Source organism: Amblyomma mixtum, chromosome 7, assembly GCF_055824585.1.
Source record: "Amblyomma mixtum isolate Tamu chromosome 7, ASM5582458v1, whole genome shotgun sequence".
In the NCBI taxonomy this organism is placed as follows: domain Eukaryota; kingdom Metazoa; phylum Arthropoda; class Arachnida; order Ixodida; family Ixodidae; genus Amblyomma; species Amblyomma mixtum.
Genome location: NC_143018.1, coordinates 20,776,484 through 20,801,609, shown reverse-complemented (window position 1 = coordinate 20,801,609; position 25,126 = coordinate 20,776,484). Strand labels below are relative to the sequence as shown.

At 45.3% G+C, this 25,126-nt stretch overlaps 1 protein-coding gene across 6 annotated transcripts in view; it reads left to right on the top strand.

Moving 5' to 3' along the window:
* The window catches only part of LKRSDH (lysine ketoglutarate reductase/saccharopine dehydrogenase), a 74,595-nt gene that overhangs the window by 19,435 nt on the left and 30,034 nt on the right, over window positions 1-25,126 (top strand). For 3 of the 6 annotated variants that reach the window (XM_089551843.1, XM_089551837.1, XM_089551844.1), the window contains exon 2: window positions 4,210-5,008. The exons of 1 other annotated variant lie outside the window; for it this stretch is intronic. The gene's annotated coding sequence lies outside the window, so the exon portion shown is untranslated. Of the gene's footprint in view, window positions 1-3,443; window positions 3,653-4,209; window positions 5,009-5,676; window positions 5,802-25,126 lie in introns of those variants that run through there. 2 more of the 6 variants (XM_089551839.1, XM_089551838.1) reach the window with 2 other exon arrangements.

Genomic DNA, 25,126 nt, shown 5'->3' with positions numbered 1-25,126 from the left:
CATTCGCCGGCAGTTACAAGGGCGTGGAAAGGACGAAAAAAGGAAAAAAAGCTAGGCGAAAATCACAACAAAATATTTACATTAAGCATTTCAACCCCGAATTTGCTGCTTGGTACACCCTGCAACAGTATACGCCGTATAATGCGGCGTCGAGCAATCATCAGCTTTTCTTAAATGGATCACTCTCGAAGGGGAGAGGTAAGAGTTTAGTAATGTTTATGTTCCGCGTATATCGTTGATTTTTTTTGTTTTTTTTTTTTCAGAATTCAGTCGTCACTTGACGAGTGGTTTAGAATAGCGAGACAAGCTCTGTTTGCTTGGCGCTCGGCAATAGGCCATCGGCTGAAATGAGCTGAAACATCTACGCTATGGGTGAAGCGCTAAGAGTCAAAGAGCGATTCTTTTATGCTTCCTTTGAAGAACAACCGTACCTTCTCAGTACATTTCATGGTTGATTGCTGTGGACGCAAAGCCAGTTTCATAGTTTATCATACAGACCACAGTGAAGTGTCAAATCCAGTTACCCTCCACTAATAATTACAGTCGCTTGAGTGCCGTGCCATCTTTTGTGGAAGAAGGGAACTATATGCTTACCATCGTGAAGGCAGAGAAAACACCCAGATACGGTGACCCATCTGTACGAGTCCGGTCCTGAACGCCTATCCGGAGAACATTACCATATGATCGCAAGGAAGGTGAATGCGCAGGGGTCGCAAAGGCACAAGCAACGTCACAATTACATAGCCACAACACCGGCACCTTCCACATTTATATCAGTACATACAAGGCGCTTTAAAAAACGAGAGCAGTGCTGCCTACCCAACGACGGTAGCGGCACACACAGAAAGTCATGACAAGAAAGATCACATGAAGTTTTGGCATTACATACTGAAAAGACAGACGCAGCGAAGTACTGATTATAGCGATATCGTGAAACAGAAAGACAATTCTCATCGGGCCGCCCAAAACGGCAGTGTAGAGAACATGACTAAAACAACACGAACTATGTGAAGTCATCGAGGCATAGGTATACACTCAAGTTATGCACTACTTCCTGTAGTATGACGGTGCTGATAAAAGTGTTGATCATAAATGCTACTGAAACAAAAGAGACGGCGACCCTAAACTTACTAGCATTAAGAACATGACATCATCGCTAAGAGCGAGTGTTTAAAGGAACAGACCAAAGAGGTAAAATTAGGCAAGACGTTTTTTGGCATGTGCAAGCTCTGTACGCCGGAAGCTTGCAGCATTTAAGCACCGAGCGAAAGCTGTTTGACACGCCCATACACCACGGATTATCATTTGCGTGCGGCAATGCAATATCCTTTTTCTATATGCGTGGTCCCCAGTGCAGACAGTTCCCTCTTTGACAAGGAAGCATTACGTCTGTACAATTGATAGCCTGTCAGGCAGCTCGCAGCTGGAGCGGCGATTGCCGAGCCTACTAGCTGCTTCTAAATGGTGCAAGCGGCTGAATGGCCGGTGTCTATGAAAATTAAGTGGCTTCCGTTTGCGTTTGCCTGAACCCTCATTGTAGAAGGCACATGGCCAACGCTTGGGACTAAAGTGAGACTTCAGAGTGGGAGGTGGCCGTGGCTGGTGTATTGAATTGCACACAGACGAGAGAAAAGTAGGGAGGTATTTCGAAAGAAACACGCTGATATACCCACTTATCGCGAAGTTCGGAGGAACTGACTTACCAAGTTTCCATTTGCTGCCCCAGGCGACTAGCTTCAACTAATTATTTTGCGCACAGCACTTTGAGAATAGCACTTATTTTGCGCATAGCGCATAGGCGTGTGTGACGCGTAGTTTGGTTAGCTGGTGGCGCGGTGCAAATACTTAGCATAGTTCTGGAAGTTAGCCTAATCACAAGCATCACAATGGTCGTGGACATACGACCTGGTGACAGTAGGGCAGGTATATCTGGAAGCACTGAACAGCTCACAACCGTCCAAAATCGTGGCATCATCGCTTTATCCCAGCGTCGACGGAAGTGCATGATATTAGCTTCAGCACGCAGTGTGGTATCGAAAATAGCGACAGAAGAGAAGATATTTCAGGTTATGACTAACAACAGCCACAAGGAAAACCTTCCGAGATAGATAGATCTCTGTGACTTACACTTACACTCTTCTATTTACACTAAGAATTTACCTTACTACACGTTCAGGCACTACTCCTTTTTTAAACCTTTCATTAGAACGAATTATAGTATGCAACTGCTCAACTGGCAAATTCCTAACTGCTTGAACTTTTTCCCGCCTTTAATCGAAATTATTAATCGTTGTTCTTCCCTGATTTCCTTCAGGAAAAAGGGGAAATTTTATTTTCTGTATAACTTGTAAGCATACCTACAGGATTTGGTCAATGACTCTGCTTACGAATAGCATGTCATAATCCAGTGTTGTAATGTGATTTTATCATTTTCCACTGCGTGAATTTATGCCCACTGATTGGTTCTGTATTTTATTATTCAACTCATTCTGTCAATTTATTATGTGCTTAGTTTACACAATTGTATAATTTGACTACTTAGTGCTGGCTTCAATCCCGCTCTTTTTAATTTCCTCTGTAATCGACAGATTGCCTCTGTTCATGTGCAAGTTTGTTTTATCTTCATTCCTATGTGTGTGTGCTGTTTGTGCTGCAAGTTTTTGTAGGGACATTGGCCCAGTCAGGCGTTCATTGCTATCGCCTTTTGTCTCTGCCCCTTGGCACTACTTCTGTACTGTCTTAAGCTCAACAAACAAACAAACAAACAAAGAAACAAACAAACAAACAAACAAACAAACTGGCCAGCAGGAGCACAAAATCGTCATAGCCGACGCCAGCATCGGCCCTACAACGCTCTCAGCCAGGCCGGTGCGGGCCAGACAGGGGCCCAGACAATGCCCTCACAAAAAAACGCAGGAGTCGGGGGTGTCGTCTCAGGGAAGTGGAGTGATGTGAGAGAGGGGGGGGGGGGGGAAGGAAAGCATTAGGTGCGGAGGATATTACGTCTGCGAAATTCACGGTCGGAGAGGCGGAACAAGACGTACACCGACGGAGACCATTGCGAGGCAGGTGTATGGGAGGGGGCGTATCAAATGAAAGCGCAGCGCTCTTCTCTGATCCGTAAAGCGACCGAAACGAAGACGCAACAGCGAGGAAAAGCGCCTTCATTTTTTCTCCCCTGAAGCCCGCAGACAAGCCAGACAGCCGAGGAAAGAGATTGACTACCCTCTCCACACCGCTGTGGCGATACGAACTCTCTCCTCCTTTCGCTATTTCCTTCTCCCCACGACTCACCGCCTCGGTTCGCAGCCGTGCAGCTGCATCGCCCTCTCTCGCTCGGCGAACACTTGTAGCTCGCTCGGAAGAAACAAAAAAGAAATGCGAAAGGCAACCACAGAGAGAGAAAGCGAGTAGGAAAAAAAATGAATCCAGCGCCCCCGGCAGAAGCCGTCGCGGCGAGCCGGTAGGCAGCCACGCATCCGCGCCGCTAGGGAACGGAACACACGCACTCGCACAGGTTGCTCGCTCTTTCGAGCGCTGCTGCCTTCCACGCCAGCGACACGACGACGAGCGGAGGAGGGACCCGATCGTACGACACCCCACCGCGGCGCCGGCAGTGTAACCTTCACCAAGCGCCGAGACAACGTCGACGGTGCGTTCGCGCCGCTCGCGCCTCTGTTTTGCCGAGGCCTTCGCTAACGCGTATCCTTCTTCCACGACTTCATTTGCGTTTCTGCTGCAGGTTGTCTGTTCATACTGTGCTTCTCTCTCAGCACGCGTTTTTTTTTCGTTTCCGGACAGTTTGGTCGTGGCCTCCAAGCGCGCTCTTCGTCGGTCAATAATGAAAAGAGAAAGTGTGCGCGGTGTGTTTGCCCTTGCCCGCTTGGCTGCTTCGCCTCCGTTTGTGGCGATGCGTTGGCATTACTCAACGCGCAGCGCCACTCGCTGCGTCGAAGTGGCGGAACTGAGATCTGGAGCTTCCGATTGTCGGCCTCCCTCTCCTTCCTTCCCCTTCTTCAGTGGTCCACACTTCCTGGCTTCCACTCTTTCCCTCAATCTTGCTTTCCTCGCCGAGAGTACGCTTCCTCCCCCTGTCGCAACTTCCAGGCAACTAAAAATTGGCGCAAGCGACTTCTTCTGACCTCTTCTCTTTACCTCGTTATTTTCGATAACGGTTTTAAACACTCTCTCCCCTCTTTCTTTCCGCAGGGGCGGTAACAGCATCCGGCTGCGGTGAAAGCTGCGGCCACGTCTTGGACAGAGGCTCTACAAGGACAAGACTTCACGTCCTGTGCTGGACTAGGAGAAGCCGGGGATCGTCGGGACATCGACCCGTTTTCCGCAGGCGGTTCGGAGGAAACTAGTGTTCTGCCGGAAACGTGTGTTCTGCGTGAACTCGCAACACATCCTAGCAGCCAGTCGTGGAAGTGTGCGCGGTTTATGTGGACAGATTCGCCAGTATAACAGTACGTACAACGTGTTGGCCTTCTTTGCGCCTTGATACCTTTCAAGATTTGACCTCTGAATACCAACGGAGGCAAAAATAACAACGAGAAAGAAACACAAGTGCGATAACGAACGCCAATTGTACGAAGGCAAACTAGTTGCGACTTCCAGCAAGGTTCTTTCGAAGACTGCGCCTAGGCAGCAAGTCCTCAAGGAGTTCCTTCAGGATTTGAGACGTTTACGAAGACAGTGTTTTCTGCCCTTCCTCGAGCAAGAAGCGAAGATCTCGTTGAAGGCGCGACAGCACAACAGTGCACGTGACGAGTCAGTGACATAACTTTCTCGGTAGCCGTTGCTGGTGCTGTTGGGGGTGTCGGTTGTGTTTCCTCAACCTCCGGTTTCTCCCGACCTCATCGGAGGCGATCGCTCTGCGACGCCTGAAAAGTGCATGCGTCCAACCCTGTTCGGTGAAGCGCGCCGTTGTGACTACTGGTCCGAACACGAGTCTGTCCACCGAGACAACTGGGCTTCCAGCGAGTATTCCTGGCTCGTTTGTAAACAGGTGAGAGAGCTGCTATACCAGCTGCGCGCGGGAAGCCGGCACCGTTCCGCTTTTGAGGCCAAGGGACGAGCAGTCAGTCCGGAATGAAACGCGAACACGCATAAGCCGTTTTCTCCTACCTTGCAACGATATATTCCTTTACAACTCTCTTATCTAAACTTCAATAGACTCTTTACTCGAAAAGAAGATTCAGGTTAGTCGTTTACCGCAGCTGAAAGAACGAATTTAAAATATTTTCTTTTGTTCAGAGTAGCTGTTCACGTTTCATTCCGGCCCGACAGTACTTTCTGCGTAGATTCTTTTTCTGGCTCGTGTGATTGACCAGTCTTGTCAGTGATATCCAAGCCGGCGACTAGCAGCGCTTGCATGTGTCAGCCCGAACGTAGCAAACGGCAGCAATAGTAATAGGAACAAAAGATTGAATCTATAAAAGAATCTGAATAAAACACAACGGCCCAGGATGGGCAGAGCTCATATATCATACGTATAAGACAGACGAATCAAGGATATCACAAGGATATCCGCTGGTATCACAATTAGGCCATGCGTTTGGTCAATCGTGATATATCCGGAGGCGATAGCTTACGAATATATGCGAGTCAATTACGAAACGATTTTGCACAATCGAAGTGTCACTAACAGTGTTTTAATTAATCTCTGCCACTTAGGGCCAGGACAATATGATGAATCCATTACAGATCTACTTGGTTCGGATTATTGTCGCTCTTGACTGGCTCATACGAGATACGCGCTCCAGTATGACTGAGGGATACGTCACTGGACGGGGTGAATGGTAAGAATACAATGAACCAAAAGGAAAAATAACTGGTTTGTTTGTCGAGAAATCTGCAGCTCGTTTGCGTTGTCTAGCTGCTTGACACTGGCATGCGGATTTTGTGCTGCAAAAACCATCCTGACTTGTGCACGACGCATAACTAAGTACAACGAGGCTACTTCTTCAGCACAAAAGACTAGTCAGGGTACTCAAGGATAGCGAAACTATTCTATTCCAATTCTATCCCGCCTAACCCTTCCTCAATGGCTGTGAATGAACCTCGTTGGCTCTGAACCTTAGTGAATGAAGGCTGTTTGAATGCCTGTCAAGTGTCCCTCCTCGTAATGGATTCCACTAGTCATGCGCTTTACGTGCTCATGGCAGTGAGGACTGGCAGCAAGACCTAAGCCGCCTGACCTTAATGTGGGCTTGAAGTTACGAAGCCTCCTCGAGAAAAAAAAACAATAAAAATGAACACAAACACGTGGCCGCATAATTTTACCCTCATCCTTCATGGTGGACAACCGCAGTGCTTGAGCGTACAGGAGTAGTAGTTGTTGTTGTTGTTGTCCTCTAAGTAATGACAACAACAACGTGCACAAAAAGTTGAGACGAACGACAAAGATGAAGATGAAGCGCAAACTAAGAACTGATTTTATTCAAGGTTCTATATGCAGGGGTTTAAATATGAGCACCGAAAAAACGAAAAGAGCAGAGGGGAAGAAAAACAGTAGACGGACATAAAAACAAGCGGGAACGTCATTGCATAGGCGATACTTTTTTTTTTTCCTCCACATGCTGACATGGAAAGCTAAGTGCAAGAAGGGTAGGGTATGAGGGGCTCGTCATGACATACACATCAAGGAAGCCAACAGTCGCTAAAACCAAGGAAAGCATAAGGGATTTTTTTTTTTCATTTATGGTGGTCGTTATTGAGAAAATAGCATAATATTTTTTGCCTGAAAGATAACTGATAAAGCACTAGATCATAAACGATTACACTACTAATTTACGATTGATCAATACCACGAAAAAAATTTCACCTATGCCTTCCTTGGTTTCAGTCACTGTTGACTGCAAGAAAACACGTCAGAAGAGGACATGCTTATCAAACCTTTCCTTTTAGAAATTCGATCTCTTTCGTACTGGGGGATGTCGAAGGACGCTCACACACTTATCTTCGCGGGCAATCAAGAGCGCTCCTTTTTTTTTTTTTTGCCATCAGATATAAACCCTGCAGAACCTTGAACAAAATCAGTTGTTTGCGCTTCGTCTTGGTCTCTGTTGTCCGTCCTAACTTTCGGTCTGCAAATAGTCCTCTTGTACCCTCCAAGGAGCAGTGTTGCCCGACAAGAACAAACACCAGCTATATAGATCACATATGATCGTGACGTCGTTCACTTTATCCCGTCCAAATAAACTCTGCGTTCCCAAACAGTACAGTTTTCCAGCTCCCGACATGCAACGGGCCGCCAGACAAACCGCGTAGACGCCGTCAGAATTATCCAGCGTCTTCGTCTGGTCTCAGAATTTCAATTTTTAATTAGCTATATAAAGGTGAGAGATTGTCGCTCTTCTTCGGCTGCAGCCTAAGAATTACAGTCGAAATTTCCCCGGAAAACATACAGCTTTCGGCCTGTGCGCAGCTGTGAAAATTGAAAATGTCTGACGGCTTTTTGTATCTTAATACTTTTCTTTCTATAGAGTCAGAGATCGGTGAACTAAGCGGTGATGCGTTAAAATGCTCGTTAGATCTATAAAGCTCCAGCTGCGCAGTCACTGAGTCAGCAATGAAGTCATTGTGAACCGAATAACTGCGGCCTTTCGTTATGTCATTCTTCATTGCTTTTTTTGTATCGCTCTATATCAGCGCTGAGCGCGTCGTAAATGATGCTCCTCAACCTTATTTATAACAGCGTCCGCAAAAGCGTATGGCGCGATAGCTGCGATCGTTGTTTACATCGGCGATGGTCGTTTAGTATAGGACAGCAAGAGCCTTGAAGCGTACAACGCTCTTGTCATTCATTTTGCGAGGTTGGAGAACAATGGAGAACGCCTGTCATTACTGTTTGCCTCGCGTCAACAGCTTGCCTGCGTGTTTGCGTGACAAGCAGCTGGCTCCAAGGGGCTTCCCTTCAATACACGGAACTCCACTACTCGGAAAGTGTGTACAAACGCGAGATAGCAGAATTTTCGCGTTTATTAACGCGATAGGGAAGTAATAAAAACGCGTCAACACAGTAAAAACAAAGTGCGCATCATGTGTGTGTGAAACGACAAGCAGCAGAGCTTCACACACGTGATATCATTAAAAAAAAAAAAAAATCTGCGGGAAAAGAGCTCACGAAAAAAAACATCGCCGATTGTGAAGTGAAGCAACCCCCACAACTATCTTCACTACTGTACAAGAAAATCGTTCTTTATTTCTTTTTCGTCGAAGATTTTTGTTTTCGAATGAGTGAGTGAGTGAGTGAGTGAGTGAGTGAGTGAGTGAGTGAGTGAGTGAGTGAGTGAGTGAGTGAGTGAGTGAGTGAGTGAGTGAGTGAGTGAGTGAGTGAGTGAGTGAGTGAGTGAGTGAGTGAGTGAGTGAGTGAGTGAGTGAGTGAGTGAGTGAGTGAGTGAGTGAGTGAGTGAGTGAGTGAGTGAGTGAGTGAGTGAGTGAGTGAGTGAGGAACTTTATCGGTCCTCGAGGGTACTCGACGTCGAGTCCATCAGGGCTCCAGTGATCACGCCTGCAGCGCATGTCCAGTCGACCAGCCGGACTTGGTCGTCCAGTTCTTCGCTGGACTGCGCCGTTTCCCGCTGTTCTGTAGTGTGTGTGGGACTAGTGTGATTTTCTGACAGGCCCATGTTGTGTGGTAGAGTGTTGGCCTGTCTCCGCTCCAGACATATGTCTCGGCATATGGTCGGGAGGATTTTATTAAGAGGTTATGGAAGGTGTTTTGTTTGCAGTTTCCTCCAGCGAACCGACTGCGCCAGAATGAAACGGGATTAACTGGGACTGCCACAAGGCTCTCATTTATTGATACCACCCGTGGACTCCGTAATTTGTGTTTCCACGAGTCACTTGCGCTTTTTCTTGGTCGAAATACAAGACAGTGCCACAGTTTGGCCAAGACTTCCAACTGGGTGACTAGTTACGCTGAAGTGCCGACTAAAAAATTAGTTTTACTCAAATTCAAATGAATACGAACAGTTAATTAGTTTTGTAGAGGCCAGAACAGAGAACACGAAAGATTGAGTAAAAGCAAAAATAAAATTCAACGTTTTTGCTTTAAACATCGAACGATTCACTCAGTCGCAACGCAAGGAAATGATAAGCACAAACTATTGAAAAAGAAAAGGGCGGATTTCTTACCCGTTTTCTTGCGATCTATATGATTACCAAAGCGAGTTTTTTGTAATATTCTGCCAGATCATACAGAGCAATACTGGACAAAAGCATTTTTCAGCTGGAAATAGTTTATGAACGGGGATTTTTCATATATTGTTCGATTTCACTATAGCAATCAATATATTCGCAGACCTCACTTCGACAGGCTTCCATTTTTTTTGCTATTGACGTTTTTGCTGTACTCAAAAACGTTTCCCATTGGTTTTCTATGGCAGTCTGAATTGCTCGATGCGAGCGATGGCAGAACTGTAGAAATATTTTTGCAACGCATCGCAACAATGAACCATTACCTTCAATATTTCCATAAGAGTACCTTAGGATATTGCAATATCCAAAAATTTTGTTCAAGAATAATGGACATGTTTGCGAAAGCGTGGCTGGTGCTCGACTTCGTCACTAAAAAAAAATTGCTGCACGGATTTTTTTGTTTGTTTATAGCCGCCGGAACGTCCCCCTGTCACTTAGCCTCCTACTCAGCCGTCCATTCTGTCGTGCGTCTGCATCCGTGGTTGTTGTCAAAACCACGAGAAAATATGAAAAAAAAAAAACTGTAAAGAGCAAGATGGGCAGCCGCACCGCCAGTGCATGGCGCGAGATCGTTGGGTTGTTGACCTGAGAGCTCGGACCGCCATTTTGGCTAGCTGTCCTTAGTCTGTTTTCCCTCTAAATCCTGTTACAAAACAATTAAATAATAAAGCTACGCTGACGCCGCCATGATAACTCAGTGGTACAGGTCCTCGACCCGGCGCTGCATTACGTCCACTAAACGGAGTGCAGGGCGTCGCTTGTGCAGGGCGTCGGTGTGCAGGGCGTCGGTTGTAAAGGGCGACCGAAGCCCTGCACACTGCTGCACTCCGTTCAACCTTGGCAGCTTTGGAATGCCAAGCGTATAAGACGCGCTCGTAGCAAGCGCGTTCACCGTTAAAAGCAGGCGCCGAACCGGTGCCAGCTACAGGACGTGTACGTGGGGGACGCGTCTCTTCGGGAGGGACGTGTCGCTGGTTTACGAGATCTGCGCGTACGGCGATGCGGTCGAAGAGCCGAGCCCCCCCCGGCCTCGGGCGTTCGCCGTCGGCCTTGACGATAGCGCAGAGCGAGTTTTACGCTGGCGAACGAGCCAACGTCCTTGCCGCGATACCGCAGGAGGAGTGTGGCGACCGGGTTGTAACGCAGAGGGCATCGGTTGTGTTCGCCATGTTCGAAGTGCGATCTCCAGTTTTTTTTTTTTTTTCTTAAGCTGTAAACAGACACAGGACAAACGCAACGTGACCTTTTTAATAGATGACGACGTTATAAAGACAGGGGCGCTACTTTAATTGAAAACGAAGGTTCTATAAGCGAGGAAAAGACCAAAAAGTTACACGAATGTGTCGCCATCAGTGGATAATTTCGCTAGTAAATTGCGTGCGTCTACGCGGGTTTTTTTCAGCGCGGATCTCAGACGTTATAGGAAACACCGCCTTTCACTTCAAAACGGTGATCTCGGAGTCCTTTTCGGAGTAGACATCACAAGTTTGAATCAAGTGGCGGGAAAAAGTTTAAATGCAATTTGCTCAGCAATCAACCCAAACATCAACACACACACAGAGAAAAAAAATTGATATAGTTTGTATTCACAGTCCTTTAAGCATGCATTGGTAGAGTGGGGGAAGTATTAAGGAGCGGAAGGTGCAGGGCAAAGCAAAATTGCAGTCACTAGTCGCTATAACTGAACGTCGCCGTGTGCTGATGTGAAAACGAGCGGATGATTAGTCTTATTATAGAAACGAACCAGTACTTCTATGTTGCATAATAATAGAGTAGTGCGTAACGAACGCATTCAACGGATTCAATGTGAACGCATTGAAATGATCCACCGAGGATGTTTTTTTTTATTTACTGTTTTTGCATATGTATCGAGTCGGTGTACTATTTGTGCAGTAGTTTTCAGCGAAATGCTTGCATCGTCTTTAATTTTTGTCTCCGTGTGCGTGCGTTCTGGTTGTACTAGTTAAAAGTCGTTTATTGCCTCTGAGGTTGCCCACATTTTCATCTCCCGGCAGTTTCCCTTGACGGAACCACCTTCGTCAAGCCATACATTTTGCTGCTTTGCTCCGCCGCAGAAAGCGGGAGATGAAATCTCTGATAACCGTTATCTACTACAGTGTGATGGCGAAGGCGCGCCGCTATGTCTGTCCCAAGGTTCCTATTCCTGACTGTTCAAGATAGCTCACATATACCGATGAAAATTAAGCGTTTCCACGTATCTCGTTTCCGTGCTTTTTAAAGAAGTCTGTACTGCGCTGTCTTGAGATATTAAGCCCACGAGTGCATAGTCTGTCACATCTAGCGACGTATAGCCTATGCCTTCGTGCAGAAACTTCCGGGCTAACCAGTGCCTAATGTCACGCAAAGAACTCGGAAAAGGCCATTATAAATAGATGAACCTCCCTTGGCGATCATTTGTATAAATTAATTTCACTGGATTTCATTATAGGCGCATTTATTTTAGTGATATAAACGAAGTGTTCATTGCCTCTGATTTTATCCTAGAGTAAAATATGTTTTGGGGGTTATTTGGTTATGTGCTCTCAGTTGAAGTCAGCAAATTTTTTTCCTATTCTGGTTCGTCGTCTACCAGCGTCGCAAACCACGAAGTGATTGAACTAGCTGTTCATCGAGGCTTGCGCTTTTGTGTTTCCTGGGGACGTTAACATATTTTTCTGTTAACTATTTTTTAATTAAGTAAAACCGACTAACACCAACCATTCAATACCGTACCGTACCGTACCGCAACGTATCATACCATACAATACAATACCGTACTGTAACATACCATACCATACGTACCATGCAGTTTCGTATACCCTATTTCTTTTACTTTCTAATCAATTATCTTTCAGCCATAAAATGATTACACTACTAATTTTGCATTGTTCAACACCACCCTACCATACCATACTGAACGTACCATGCGCCTTTATAAAGTGGTCTATAGCCGGTCTATAAACTTCTTATAGATTCTATTGCCTTGATGTTTCTTTCTTTCAATTCATAGTCTATAGACAAAAGTCTACTAAAAGTGTATGGCCATAAAGCTGTAGATTGTCTATAGACTTTCTATAGCATTTGTATTGCTTATAGACTGTTTTCTAGGATTTGTCTATGGAGAGTCTTTAGACTTTATAGACAGGAGTCTATGGACAGTCCGTAGACTGTCGATGAAAACGTTTATTTAAAGCCACAATGACTTAGCTTAAGGGAAGGCTGATCTAAAACTTTCTGTAAAGGTAGTTTCGCGTACCAACTTTCATTTACTCTCTAATCAATTCTCTTTCAGCCGTAAAATGATTACACTACTAATTTTCCGTCCTTCAACAACACAATTTTAAAAGAAAAGAAAACAGAGACATTCCCCTAGACTTCCCTTGATTTCGGTGACTGTCGGGTTTTTAATACCTGACATATCATTCGCTTTGCTGTGTCCACAGGTCGCTGAAGCGCAAAACAAGATGCGAAAGACTCCACGTGAGTTCCATGTATACGCGCTGACATAACTCTCAGCTGGTTGGAGGAAAGATCGAAAGGCAAGACTCGTTCGTCGACCGGCCTCGTCACGCCACACATCTTGGCGGCTGGCCAAACGAGTTACGAAGCGCCTGCTTAGCCACGCTCCACGCGTTGACAGAAGGCGACGGAGAAAAATGCAGGCTCACGAATTCCCGGAGTTGTACAGGTCTAAACTAGCGCAAGAGTACGTCATTGCTGACGTTAGAGATATCCGCTTCGCTAACGCAACGAGTTTCCTCCTTTATAATTTTGTTGCGAAAGCAACACTACGTGAGTCACCGAGCCATTTCGCGGAGCTGACGAAAGGCCATACTGCGCCTGCGCGAGGAAGAGTGACGTCACACGGCGCACAGCTGGCGCGCCGGGCCGCCGCCGCTGCCGCGCGCTCTCCAGCGCCTCTTCTTTCTCCTCGTTGCTTTCGCAATCCTCCAGGTTTAACCAGAGCTAAACCACTGCCAATTTTTGTGCGAAGCATATTAACGTAGGTATCGGGCCTTCGCGCGACGCCCGGCGGTGGCCACCATTGACCTTGAAGTGAGATCACATGATGTGACGTCACGTGATGACGTCACACCGGCTGCAGATGGGGCCTCATATCGCGCCGTCGGACGTCGCCCGGCGGAGGCCTCCACGCATGGAGGAAAAAAAACTAAGGAGGGAGCATGACGTCACGCGGCCAGCGTTCGCAAGCCGAGTGTTTTGAAGTCGTTTTCTCCCTCAGTTTTTCGCTCTCCGAGCCGGTCCTTTATGTTTCGATTCCGGTATGTTTTAGTGCGCGCGTATGCGCGACCCGCGGCGCGGGCGTCTACAGCAAGGAAGTTGATCTGCAGTTAGTCTGCCGCGCTAATGCGGTCAAGATGCCTCCAAACGCTAAGGACGTTAATAATAAGAATGCAAAACGAAGGCTGCTTCGCATCCACTGGGGCTTAACCTTGATAAGCCTCCAAATTTTTTTTTATATTTCCACTGACGAGGGGTTCTGTGAAATAAAAGACAAGCAAACAAACAGGGAAGATGTAACGCTTTCCAATTCTGCGTTCAGGCTAACATATTGCATTTTTCAGGAATAATGGACCCGATTTGGTGACGAAGAGAAAATGTTTAAGGCGACGCAACTGAAAACGAGTCCTTTTGGAGAGTGAATTTAATCGCCAATAGAAGCATCTATGGTGGAGGCATATCTCCTAACACTGGTGGAAAATTTACTTGGATACTGGTCAATTCTTCCCCAACAAGTGTGGTTTCTTGTTACCGGTTTGTTCTAACGCGAAATTGGCCCGCTATGGCTATGCAAACTACCTTTCAGACAATCGTAAACAAGATACGTCGAAATTTTCTGAAGTGAAAATGAATTCATTAATTTACTACTGTGGAACACCGACTTATTAAGATTCACAAAAGCACGATGTTCGATAGATGATATGGGAAACTTCTTGGAGGTCAGGCAACACCGCGCCCGTAGCTTCCGTTTGCCACATGGGTTCGGTCGAGCCCTAGTCGTGCAGTTGCGTCGTTTGCTAGCAAGCTTTCGAAGCTGTCATGAATCTCGCGAGTAGAATTTCAAAATGCAAGCTTCAGTCACTGACTTCACTAGAGACATGATAGAGCCAGGTGATAGAGGAACCCCGCAAGAGGCAGTACTATCACCGCTGCTATTCAGTCTAGCCTTGTAGGCATCCCACAGCGATTGAAAGATATACCAAACAAACTATCACAGCAGGTACGCAGACGACATTACGCTATGGATAAAGAAAGACAGCGACGCAGAATTAGGAGCGTTACAAGAAGGTGCTGACATAGCAACCCAAGTTGCTAAGAATGCCGGACTGGTCTGCCCACCTTCCAAATCCGAGCTGCTCATCAGCCCCTCCACGGGTAGAGGAAGTCGTTTCGGTAACACGGAGATTTGAGCTAGTTGGTTCATGTTCGAAACTTTTACCAGCGCTGAAACAGGCGACAGTGAACAAGAAGAGAAGGAAGGACAAGCGCTTTCTAGCATTCTGGCAGAGTGCACGGTGTAGCACAACAATGCATCGGCATTTCACCTCACAAATGCAGCCAACGCCGGGCAGTGGTTTCATTTTCTCGACAGAACCAACATGGCGGGTGTAGTTCTCGGAGCGCTAAGTGATGGCGCTGCGCACTACACGCATCTGAAGTCCCTGAAGTTTGAGGGGCTTTACAAATATCGTCAATTCCTCTCTTATTCGAACGAACTCATGATTAACGCTGCATACGAGTCGAAAGTGAACCTGCAGACTGGTTGCGAAAGCTCCCAGATTTGTTCTATCTAATTCGCTCTTCCGGCGTAAATTGATAACACCTGCTGATCATGCAATGTTTTGCCAGTAATTCCCCCCCCCCCCCCCCCCTCCCTCCTGATTTTTGTGGAACTTGAAAACTTCAAGACACTCCTTGCATAGCAGCCGTAAACACAGGAATAGTTCGATGTCCTGTTTTCACTGCCTTCTGTCGCATTTGAACAAACGAGTAAAATTCGAGCACACTTTTATTTGACACTTAATGGTAAACATCCTGAGCAGACGGCAACAGCTACAGAAAGGACGCTGAAGGCGACTTTCCTAACATTTGAAGGCCGCTGTCAGTTCAGCGAACTCGTTCAGTCAGAGTAACACCCCAGCGTAACAAAGTATTAGTTAGTTGCAAATACGGGTAGCTATTGACGCCTCCAGAGGTGGTGCGGTCTTCATTAATTTAAGTCCCTGATGTGTACTGCATAGAGTAGCCCGCAGTAAACATGTAAAGAAGGTTCAGTATCTAAACAGAACAAACAAAATCTACAGCGGCCGGACCGGGGAGTCCTTGACCGTCAGGAAAGGCCGATGGGTATCGCCAGTCACTGGGAATTTTCCATTCAGCCGGCTGCCCCCTCGCCTCGTGCAGGGGTAGCGGCGGCGGCAAAGAACGAAAGAGCAGCACAAAAACGAAGCCGGTCAGTGGCATGCGGAGTGGGCGAAGCGAAAGAAAATACCAAAAACAAAGAAAGGAATGGGGCCCAACGCGGAAGGCGCAGGAACCGGAAAAACAGTCGGCGCTTGTGGCGAGGGAAGCCAGACAAGAGGCACGCGCCGAAGCTTTTGCTGTTTTTGCTGTTTGCGTCTGATTCGCCCCCCCCCCCCCTCCCCTTCTGCTTTACGGCTTCCGATAAAGACCGGACTAGGTAGCCGGACACTGTCCTCTGTGAACTGTGAGGCGATTTCTCTGTCAGCTTCCCGGTAGTTTCATAGCGTGCTTGTCGAAATTACTAGTATCCGTTTCACTGTGCTAGTAATTTTCTTTCTGATGTTACTACACGTGCGGTGTAAATACCTGCCGTCGAGGCATGCGTCCCTTTGACTTCGGGGTGCTTTGAATGTGAAGGGCCGCTGTGAAACAAGCTAGCTAGGCGTGCTCTGGGTTACAGCGAAGTAGTTAGAGTAACGCTTTTGTTTTTGTGACTTCAATCAGAAGAAATAAGAGAAACCGAAATTGCAAACTGACAATCATGTTATACTGAAAGGCAGGAGAAACATGACTTAGAAGCTTCGTTTCCTACCGCCACTACACGGAGTACTAAAAAGACAACAGAAGCAAAGAGAGAGAAAAGTAGTGGTAAAGTGAAAAAAAAAAAGTAAGTCTTTTACAATAACTTATCCATGCACTGGATGATTTATTGAACCGGGAGTGCACAAACGTACCGGAAACAATGTTTCGCACGTGTGTTTTACAGTGAAGCCACAGACGGCCTCTTTTATCAGTGAGGTTGCTCTTCAGTTTCGTTTTTTTTTCTTTTCCTCTGTCTCTTAAAGCTATGTTTACTTCATTTAACCACCACAGTCGCATAAACAAAAATAATTGAACTGATTAGCCGCCTTATTTATTTATTTATTTATTTATTTATTTATTTATTTCAGGTTCCTTCATGGCCCTTGGAGGGCATTAGAGAAGGCAGTGGGCGGTTACAAACTCGTACAGAATATATACAATTATATTTTTATATTTAATATATATTTAATTAAGAGGGTCGTATTCCTTAATTAGGTAATGCATGTTAGAAAAAAAAAACAATTTGGAAATCCTGGATATAACATGTCTTTTTTTTCTGCAATTAGTTTAAACCTAATTTACACCAATAGGCCAGGATGGATAAATTTATAAATTTGCTGTAACGTTCCCAACGTCTTGAAATGCGCGTTTTTTTTTTTTTTTGCTTTCTTTGCTAGACTAAAAACAATAAGACATAATAATCTGAGATGATGTACTACTAGAGACCTTTTCGTGACCTTCGATGCAGCTGGCATTTGGACTGTTGATTACGGTCTTGAACGGGAGCTCAGCTCTTTCGAGGTCTATGCGAGGAGATGTTGAAAGCTGCACCTCACAATCTACAAAGGCGGTGGCCTTCAACCTGTTTGTGAAATTCTGCATAGATAGCACAGGGAGGAACGATGCCTGAAGAGTATTAAAGAATAAATTTCGCATCTCACACACTTCCAGTAACTAACATACATTTTAAAGCTTCGCCTGGTTTTTCAAACTGCTGGAAACTTAAATAGCTCCCTCGTGACAAAGAAGTTTTCTTAAATCAAAAATTTTATGGCAATAATTTAACAACACAATACCAAACTAGCACGGTGTCTGAAAAAAAAGAAACAATCAGCAGTGGCTTTTGTCTCTGAGATGTCTGGCGATGAATGCATTTTTTTGATGAACAATGTATTTTTTTTTTTTGTCAGCAATGCTATCGGACATTCAGCCCACCGATAAGAAGGCACAAACATGCACTCGACGCACAGTGCCTCCACGCAGAAGACTCTTAAAAACAAAGGAGTGAAAAAAAAAAAACAACCTCTGCTAAGGTTAGGCATTCAACAAAATGAGTCACAGGCACTCAGGACTACTCACTGCATTAAACTACTCACCGCCGATGGATTTTCGGATTAGCCCTGAAGACCTTTGCATTGTTTACACTGCTGAATATACTGTATGCAGTACGATAGCATGTGCTCTTTGGAAAATGAGGCGAACAGTCGAGCTACCACTTGCTATGCGCTTGAGAAATAAAGCGCCTATTCAATTACCTTTTCTTTTCTTTTCTTTTTTTTTTTTTACGGCGAAGGCATCTATCCACAACAGATGCACCCTATAGTAAATTAACCGCACAACAGCATATATTATCCGCACAGCAGGAGTTAAAAATTTCGATGACGTTTGAAATATCAGTTCTAAAATGAATGAGCGATTATTCTAGGCACAAATCTGACTTCAGGAAATAATTGCATCTATTGCAGAGGAACTCAGTCCCCTATCAGATATGAGATTAAGAAGGAGTGGTGCTCATTCTGCGGCGTTTCAGTGTGCACTAAGGCAGATTATATAGACACGAACCAAGATGAATATGCCTACGGCACGAATGTTTAAAGCGAATTCACTGCTTACGACACAGGACTCATACTGCGTAATGCTTTAGACCCCTTGAAAGGAACGTCGCCAGGTTGTTCTTCGTGTGACGAATACTGGAGTCCGAGAAATTCTTGTACGTGTAGTCTGTAGTCGCGCAAACGCGAACCAATATAATGCCTATACGCGCTGAAATCTCCAAAAAAACACCCCTCCCCCTTGGAAAAAAAAAAAAAAAACACTTCTGTCATTGGAACAAAACAGGGCTGAAAAGGACCAGAGTGAGAAAAGATGACACATATGAAAGCTGACATCCGAGTGCTTATTCTGCACATTTCTGAAGCTTTTATTTTGCAGTTCGCACATAAGTGTTCTAGTTAAAGTTAGCCAGCCCCTGGATTGCTCTTTCACCCTGCCCTGTTTTAGCAATGCTTTTTGTCAGAGTTATATTACGTTTTTTCAAAACAAAAATATATCAGAATAAAGAGGTGCCCGACACAAAATAATGGAAGTTTGACCTGCACGTGATATATACAATTAAAAATTGAAAATAACTTTTCGGTTGTTTTCCGCAAAATCGTAACTGTTTGTACAGTGCTACCCTACTAATAAAACTCCCGCTAATATTGGGCGTCTTCAGTTACGGAAAGTTTTCTCAGGGAACCAAGATTTTCAACGGATTTGCGGCTCATATCATTATGTCCAGAGTTCAATATGGAATCCATGCGAACAAAACATTGACAACCAAAACCAGACACTATATGTAGACTGGAAGGTCTGCTGAGTCTGTTTGTAACGAAAGTATTTCATTCCGTGTTTACTCTCATTCACACTTAAATCAAGACTACAGCGTGCATCGCTCCTTGGCCACTCCCCCGTAGTGGGTATGTGCCATTTTATTTGAGGCCAACCAAGCAACCAACTAAGCGTTGCTCGGGCTAAGGTGGCTTGCCCTCATAAAAATGGTCTATAGACAGTCTAATAACTTCTTATAGACTCTATTGCCTTCCTATGGATGTTTCTTTTTGTCTATTCACAGGCTATAGACTGTCTGTAGATAAAAGTTTACTAAAAGCGTATGGCCATAAATCTATAGATGTATACAGACTGTCTACAGCATTTGCATTGCCTATAGACTGTTCTCTAGGATTTGTCTACGGAGAGTCTATAGACTTTATAGACAGAAAGTTATGGACAGTCTATAGACTGTGTAAAAAAAATTTTAAGGGTGTGCCAAGGCAGGGATCAAGTACAACGAAAAGTGGTTTGTTTTTTATATATTAAATACGAGCACACAGGCTTATCCGAGCAGACCGAGCTATGCTATAGCAAGCCGCGCAGCCTTGCACAGAGTTAAGTTTTTATACTTGATAATTCATAAAGCGTTTAACATGAATACTAATACACATGTCACTTTCAACCATTCCAGGGGAACACGCCATAAGCACGAATTTACGCTTGAACTGTACACTTGTGCCGACAATGTATAGTCCTTTTCTTTTTTCCTGCGGGCAATACGCGAACGGAACTGCCTATAGATACGTTGCTTACTTCGCAGCTTTCACTCGAACAGTTTGTACTGTTTGCAGCGACAGCTGTGCTATCAACCAGCCAAAATTGATTGTCTCGTTTGTTATCGTGCCTTTGATTTTGTATAAGATTCCTGGGAGATCTTCCTTTTTATCTTTTTGCTCTGAACGTATGCCTGATGGTAGTCAACTCCTGTACATCTATACCCACTCCTGTAACAGTTCCATTTAGGGATTGAGAGCATGTTCATATAAATAAAGAACTAAATGGTGGGAAAGCTTAACGCAGGTGCAGAGCAGGGTTGCTGTGAATGCAAGACGCAGCTGCTTGCATGGCGCCGCTGAAAGACCCCAGGTGTAGCAATGTAGGAACGAGGTCATTGTGAGCGCGACGACAAATGCGAAAGATAACGTAAAAATTCTAGCAAGGCGACCATATTATATCAGGAGTTATCTGGAGGCCGAAGCGCTATTGCATGAGGCCGAGGAAAAATTCGATCGCCATGTCGGCGACCCTCAGGACCCTTCACAACCCGACGCGTTTACACATTGAGCTTTTTTTTTTTTTTTTTTCATTTCTTAGCAATGATACAGCGCGCACCCTGAAAGATCTGAAGCACGGCACGGCCGTCTCAGCGGCTAAGAGTTACCAACGAGGTCCACGAATCCGGGGCACCTGACACCGAAAAAACACCGATAAAAAAACGATAAAACACCGACAAAAAGGTTGTGGCTTGGCGAAGTAAGCGGCATCAGTGTCTTCAGCGGTAGTTGCTGTATCGTGCACGCTTGTAGATGCTTTGTGTTCTCTAAATTTTAAGTGATCATATACGCGTGTTGCGGGGACAATGCAGGGGAGGCTCGGGGTCTTGCGTTTCCATAATTAGCTCCTCACTTAAAGGACTATAGACACCTAATTCACCTAATTTTATTGCGCTTTATCTTCTGTCAAACTATGCGTTAAACATTAGAATACAAAGATTACCAGGTGTAATTTGCCTACAAGCGCTAAATAACTTAAAATTTAATTTCTTCTATCATGCTGTTTAGGATTCGATTTTATCACCGAACGACGACTGTGACGTCAAGTTAATGATTTCATCACGTGATCCGCTAGAAAAAGTGTAATATAATCGTTGATGTGTAGTTGTAAGTCACTCCGGCATTTAATCTAGCCTCTTCCAAGACCTGGAATGACAAAAAATGACCTGTCAGCAATTATATAGCCGATTTTTTTATGCCTCGCGTGACCTAAACACCAACTACGCGTCACAACCATTGTTCGACAGATGGAACCGAAACTGCTTCAAGAAGAAATTCGATTATAAATTATTTACTGGTCGTACACGAATACCACAGTGTGCTCCATGTATACAAATGTCTAACGCATCGTTTGAAAGAAGAAAACACGCAGGCAAAAATTTGGTGTCTGTAGTCCTTTAACTCTCTTGCCTCTCACGGCTTGACATGGGAATGCCACTCGCCGGACAAAAGGCATCTGCAACCTTGAGTGAACTGAACTATACCGGGTGTCCCAGCTAAATGTAACCAAACTTTTAAAAAAGGCGAATTGTCCTAGTCCAGTGACACCAACTCAGCGTTGTTCATAGTCGCGTGGCCTAGTCTTGAGTATTTTTTCGCTCTTCAAAGTTAATTAGTTAAGTTTAATTAGCTAACTTTTAATTATTAACTTCAGGAAGAAAGTGTCAATGCAAAAGTTTTAGATCACCTCGAAAAACCGCTAGTAGGGCTGTCTCCGTCAAGTTACCATTTAGGTAGCTTCATTTATTGGCATTAAAAGAAAGTTGTCACGTGACCAGCTGCTCGCTCACTTCTCTGCCCAAATGTGCACCCAAAGTCTCATCGAGGAGAGGACTTCGGAAAAAATTGATTTTATTCTTTAAGGCGCGTCTTTGGGACGTTGAAGTGGCACAGTTGTCATGTGGAAGCTTTTTCTTATTGTGCGGGTTATGGTTAAAGGCCGGTAAAAAAAGTACTTTACGTAAATATTACTTTGCTGAAAATGTCTCAGTAAGCTGTTTCTCAAAGCGATCTACAACTTTTCCATTGACACTTTGTTGCTCAAGTCAACAATTAAAAAGTTAGTTAATTAAGCTTAACTGATTAGTCAACCTTGAAGAACGAAAAAAATACTGCAGACTAGGTCACGCGACTCTAAACAACCCTCATTTGGTTTCAGACGGCTAAGACACCTCGTGTTTTTTAAAAGCTTCGTTACGCTTAGCTGGGACACCTGGTATATGCAGCACGCGCCGTTTATCCAAGTTGCTTTTTGCGAACAACAATCGTCCGCTGCCTACGTGCAGGCCGCGAATATTCCATAGCCAAGCTGGTAAACATGTTTGGGGCGACATAGGTCCTGCATTCCTGGCCAACCTGGCTGCAGTCGAGCCGAGGCCAGCTGTGTATAGCTTTGCTCTAAACGCCCTCATACGCGGTACACCTTTCTCTCTTGTTTGGGCCAGTGTTGTTGTTTTCACCTCCCTCGTGCAAAAAAACAAGAAAGAAAAAGTAGGAGCCAGCGCCATTTTCTCGCGTGAAACTTCTTGATTAAAAGATGACAATAAGTACCTTCATATGAGAAAGTGCATTTTGTTGCTGTAGTGCGCTGGCCAAAACACAGAGGACGCCACTCACACAATCAATCGGGCGGGAGACGCAGAAGGTAATAATTCCCAACGAATATTTGGGTTGAATCCAGAAAACTAGTGCCATCAGATGGAATTCAACGATACCTTTCGAACGGGGTACGTTGATCGCTCACAGCATGATGGACGCGGCAATGGTAACGTAGAGTGTCGACTTGCGTACGGAACTACGAATGTAAGCAGTACGAGCCCTAAAATGCATGTCTGCGCAACATCATGACCTGCTGTTTTTCAAACTTGCTTCCTGATTTGCTGAGAGAAGCCTTGGTTTCCGAACCACTTCGCGATTATCAGACTGAGTCCGCCTTTTGGCAAGCCGATCCTAAAGAGCAAACCGCGCCCCAATAGATGTGCCGCAAATGACTGCCTAGGCTCTTAATTAGGCTAGTCAGGCTAGTTCGTTAGTGAATCCTGAGATATATGTTTAGTAGCTATGTCTGCAAATGAACTCACAGACGCCGCGATGGTGGCCAACGCGTAGCTAAAATTCCACAATACACATCAGAGCAGGTTGCGATAAGCGGATTAGATAGACTCAAAGGTTTTCACCATGCCCCTGATCAACGTGGCGGGCTACTATGACGTCAGTGCGACCCATCTAAAGGAAGCGTGCCGGTGGTACGTCACTGACGCACTTCGACATACTATGAACGAGATAAACCGACTCGACAACCAAGTCAGATCAAGACTACGAGCAGATAAACGGGAGACAGTTGATAAAGACGCCTCGCTATCGGTAGGTGCAAGCTGAGATATCACTAAAAGCCTGCACCGTGTATGCTGTGGGGAGAGTGTAAGATACCATGGCACTGCGAATATACCATTCTCAAGGGGAAAGTCAGTAGCTGTATGCCACTTGTGAACAGAACTCCGTTTCGTTGTCACCGCAGGTAAACGAATTGACACCACGACATTTCATTTTATTCTTTACGCACAAAAAAGAAAAAAAAAACAGAATAGTGCATAAACCAGTATGCGAGCTAAAAGAGGTATCCACCTGAACGTGTGTTCAGAAAAAGCAGTAAAGGCTTCCTGTGACAGATCGTACAAAAAAAAAAAAAAAAGACTCATATCCTTCTCTCTTCGATGGCTAGAAAAATGTCAGCCGTAGTCAGCGTCAGTGGAAGGTGAAAATGGTACAGCATTTATAGCGACGGAAACACTTTTCCTGACGATTTCAGAAAGATTTATGGCAAACGGAATTTCACGCGCCGAACCAACTCTGCGAACGGATGTCGATTAATTTCAACTGCTTCGGGTTCGTTGACGTGAACAGAGAAATCGAGCGTTTCTGCTTTCATCGAACCGGCGTAGACCGGCCTTAAACGGCAGCATTTGCAAATAAAGGCAAACAAGTGCAGTAAAAGCTGCCCCCATCTCCAACGGAGGAGGAGGTAGAAGAGGAAATGCAGTGAGGTTAACCGGAAGAATAATCGGTTTGCTACCCTACACGAGGGGATGGGGGCAAGGGCATAAAAGAAATGAAACGGAAAGGAGAGCTACAGAAAAATGAAGTCACATGGAAAGTCAGCGTTCGTTAAAGTCACAGCCTGTCATGCAGGCCAGAAATTCGCAAGAAGCGGAGCAGTGCCTTGGAGGCCTTCACCGCCGACGATAGCCCCGGCCAGTGGCCGAGAATCTTCATTTCCGTCAGTGGACGTGGATCCAGACGCCCCAGCGCACGACTGAGAGACTGCCTTTCGGCGCTGTAGGCAGGGCAGTCACAAAGAATATGGGATACAGTCTCGTCACACCCGCAGATGGCACATGCAGGGCTATCAGCCTTAAGAAAGAGTGATGGTTGCTGAAAGCTACACCAAGCCACAGGCGACACAGTAAAGTTTCTTCACGTCGTGGTAGGCCGGATGGAAGCCGGAGCTTCAGACCTGGGTCCAAGGATTTTAAACGCGAATTGGAAAATTGGACGGAATTCCACGCGGCAATCGTGATGTCCTGCGCAAGTGCGCGAAGCCAGCCCGCTGCGTCTGATGTCGAAAGGCGAATCGACACCATCGACAACGGAAAGCCATGTGAAACTGTATAGTTACAACCGAAATATATAAAACCAGTTCAAACAGCAAAGTAAGTGGGACAATAACAATGATGCAGGATCGAAGAAGGAGACGCTGGTTATTAAAGCCACACCTTGCGGCAATAGTAAACACACAGTCGTAAACAATTCTTGAAGGAAAAGAAAAGACAAGCGCTTAGGGGCCTGTGCGGTCCCTTGATCGCATCCTTCAAGAATTGTTGTCGAGTGCATCACATACAACAATTCTGGACAAAAGCCATTTTGAGCGGAAAAACCTTTTATGAGCGCATTTTTTTTTCATATAATGTAAGATTTCACTACAACAATCATAAAGCCGCAGATCACCCGGCGGCAGTCTTGAATGTTTTTTTTTTTTGGTCGTTGCTATCGTGAAAACCGTTCCCCATTGGTTTTCCATGGCAGACTTAACTGTTCGAGGTGATCGATTGAAACCCTTTAAATGGGAGATTTTTCCTACATATCAGAAGTATGGACCATCGCCTTCAATACTTCCGTAAAAGTATCTTGCAGTTATCAAATTTCAGTCCGAAATTGCTGGACATGATTTACTCATTTGATCAAGGGACCCGTACGAGCCCGTAAACATCGTCTTTCCTTTTCCTATTTCCACTATGTTCCACTATGTTCGCTCCTCGCCAGACGGTATTCCGTCAAACCCTGGGCATAAAGCTATACCTATAGCGTCGACTGGAGACGGTGCCCGCACTCTACACAGAAAAGAGTAAAGAAGGGAGTAAAGTTGTCCTCCA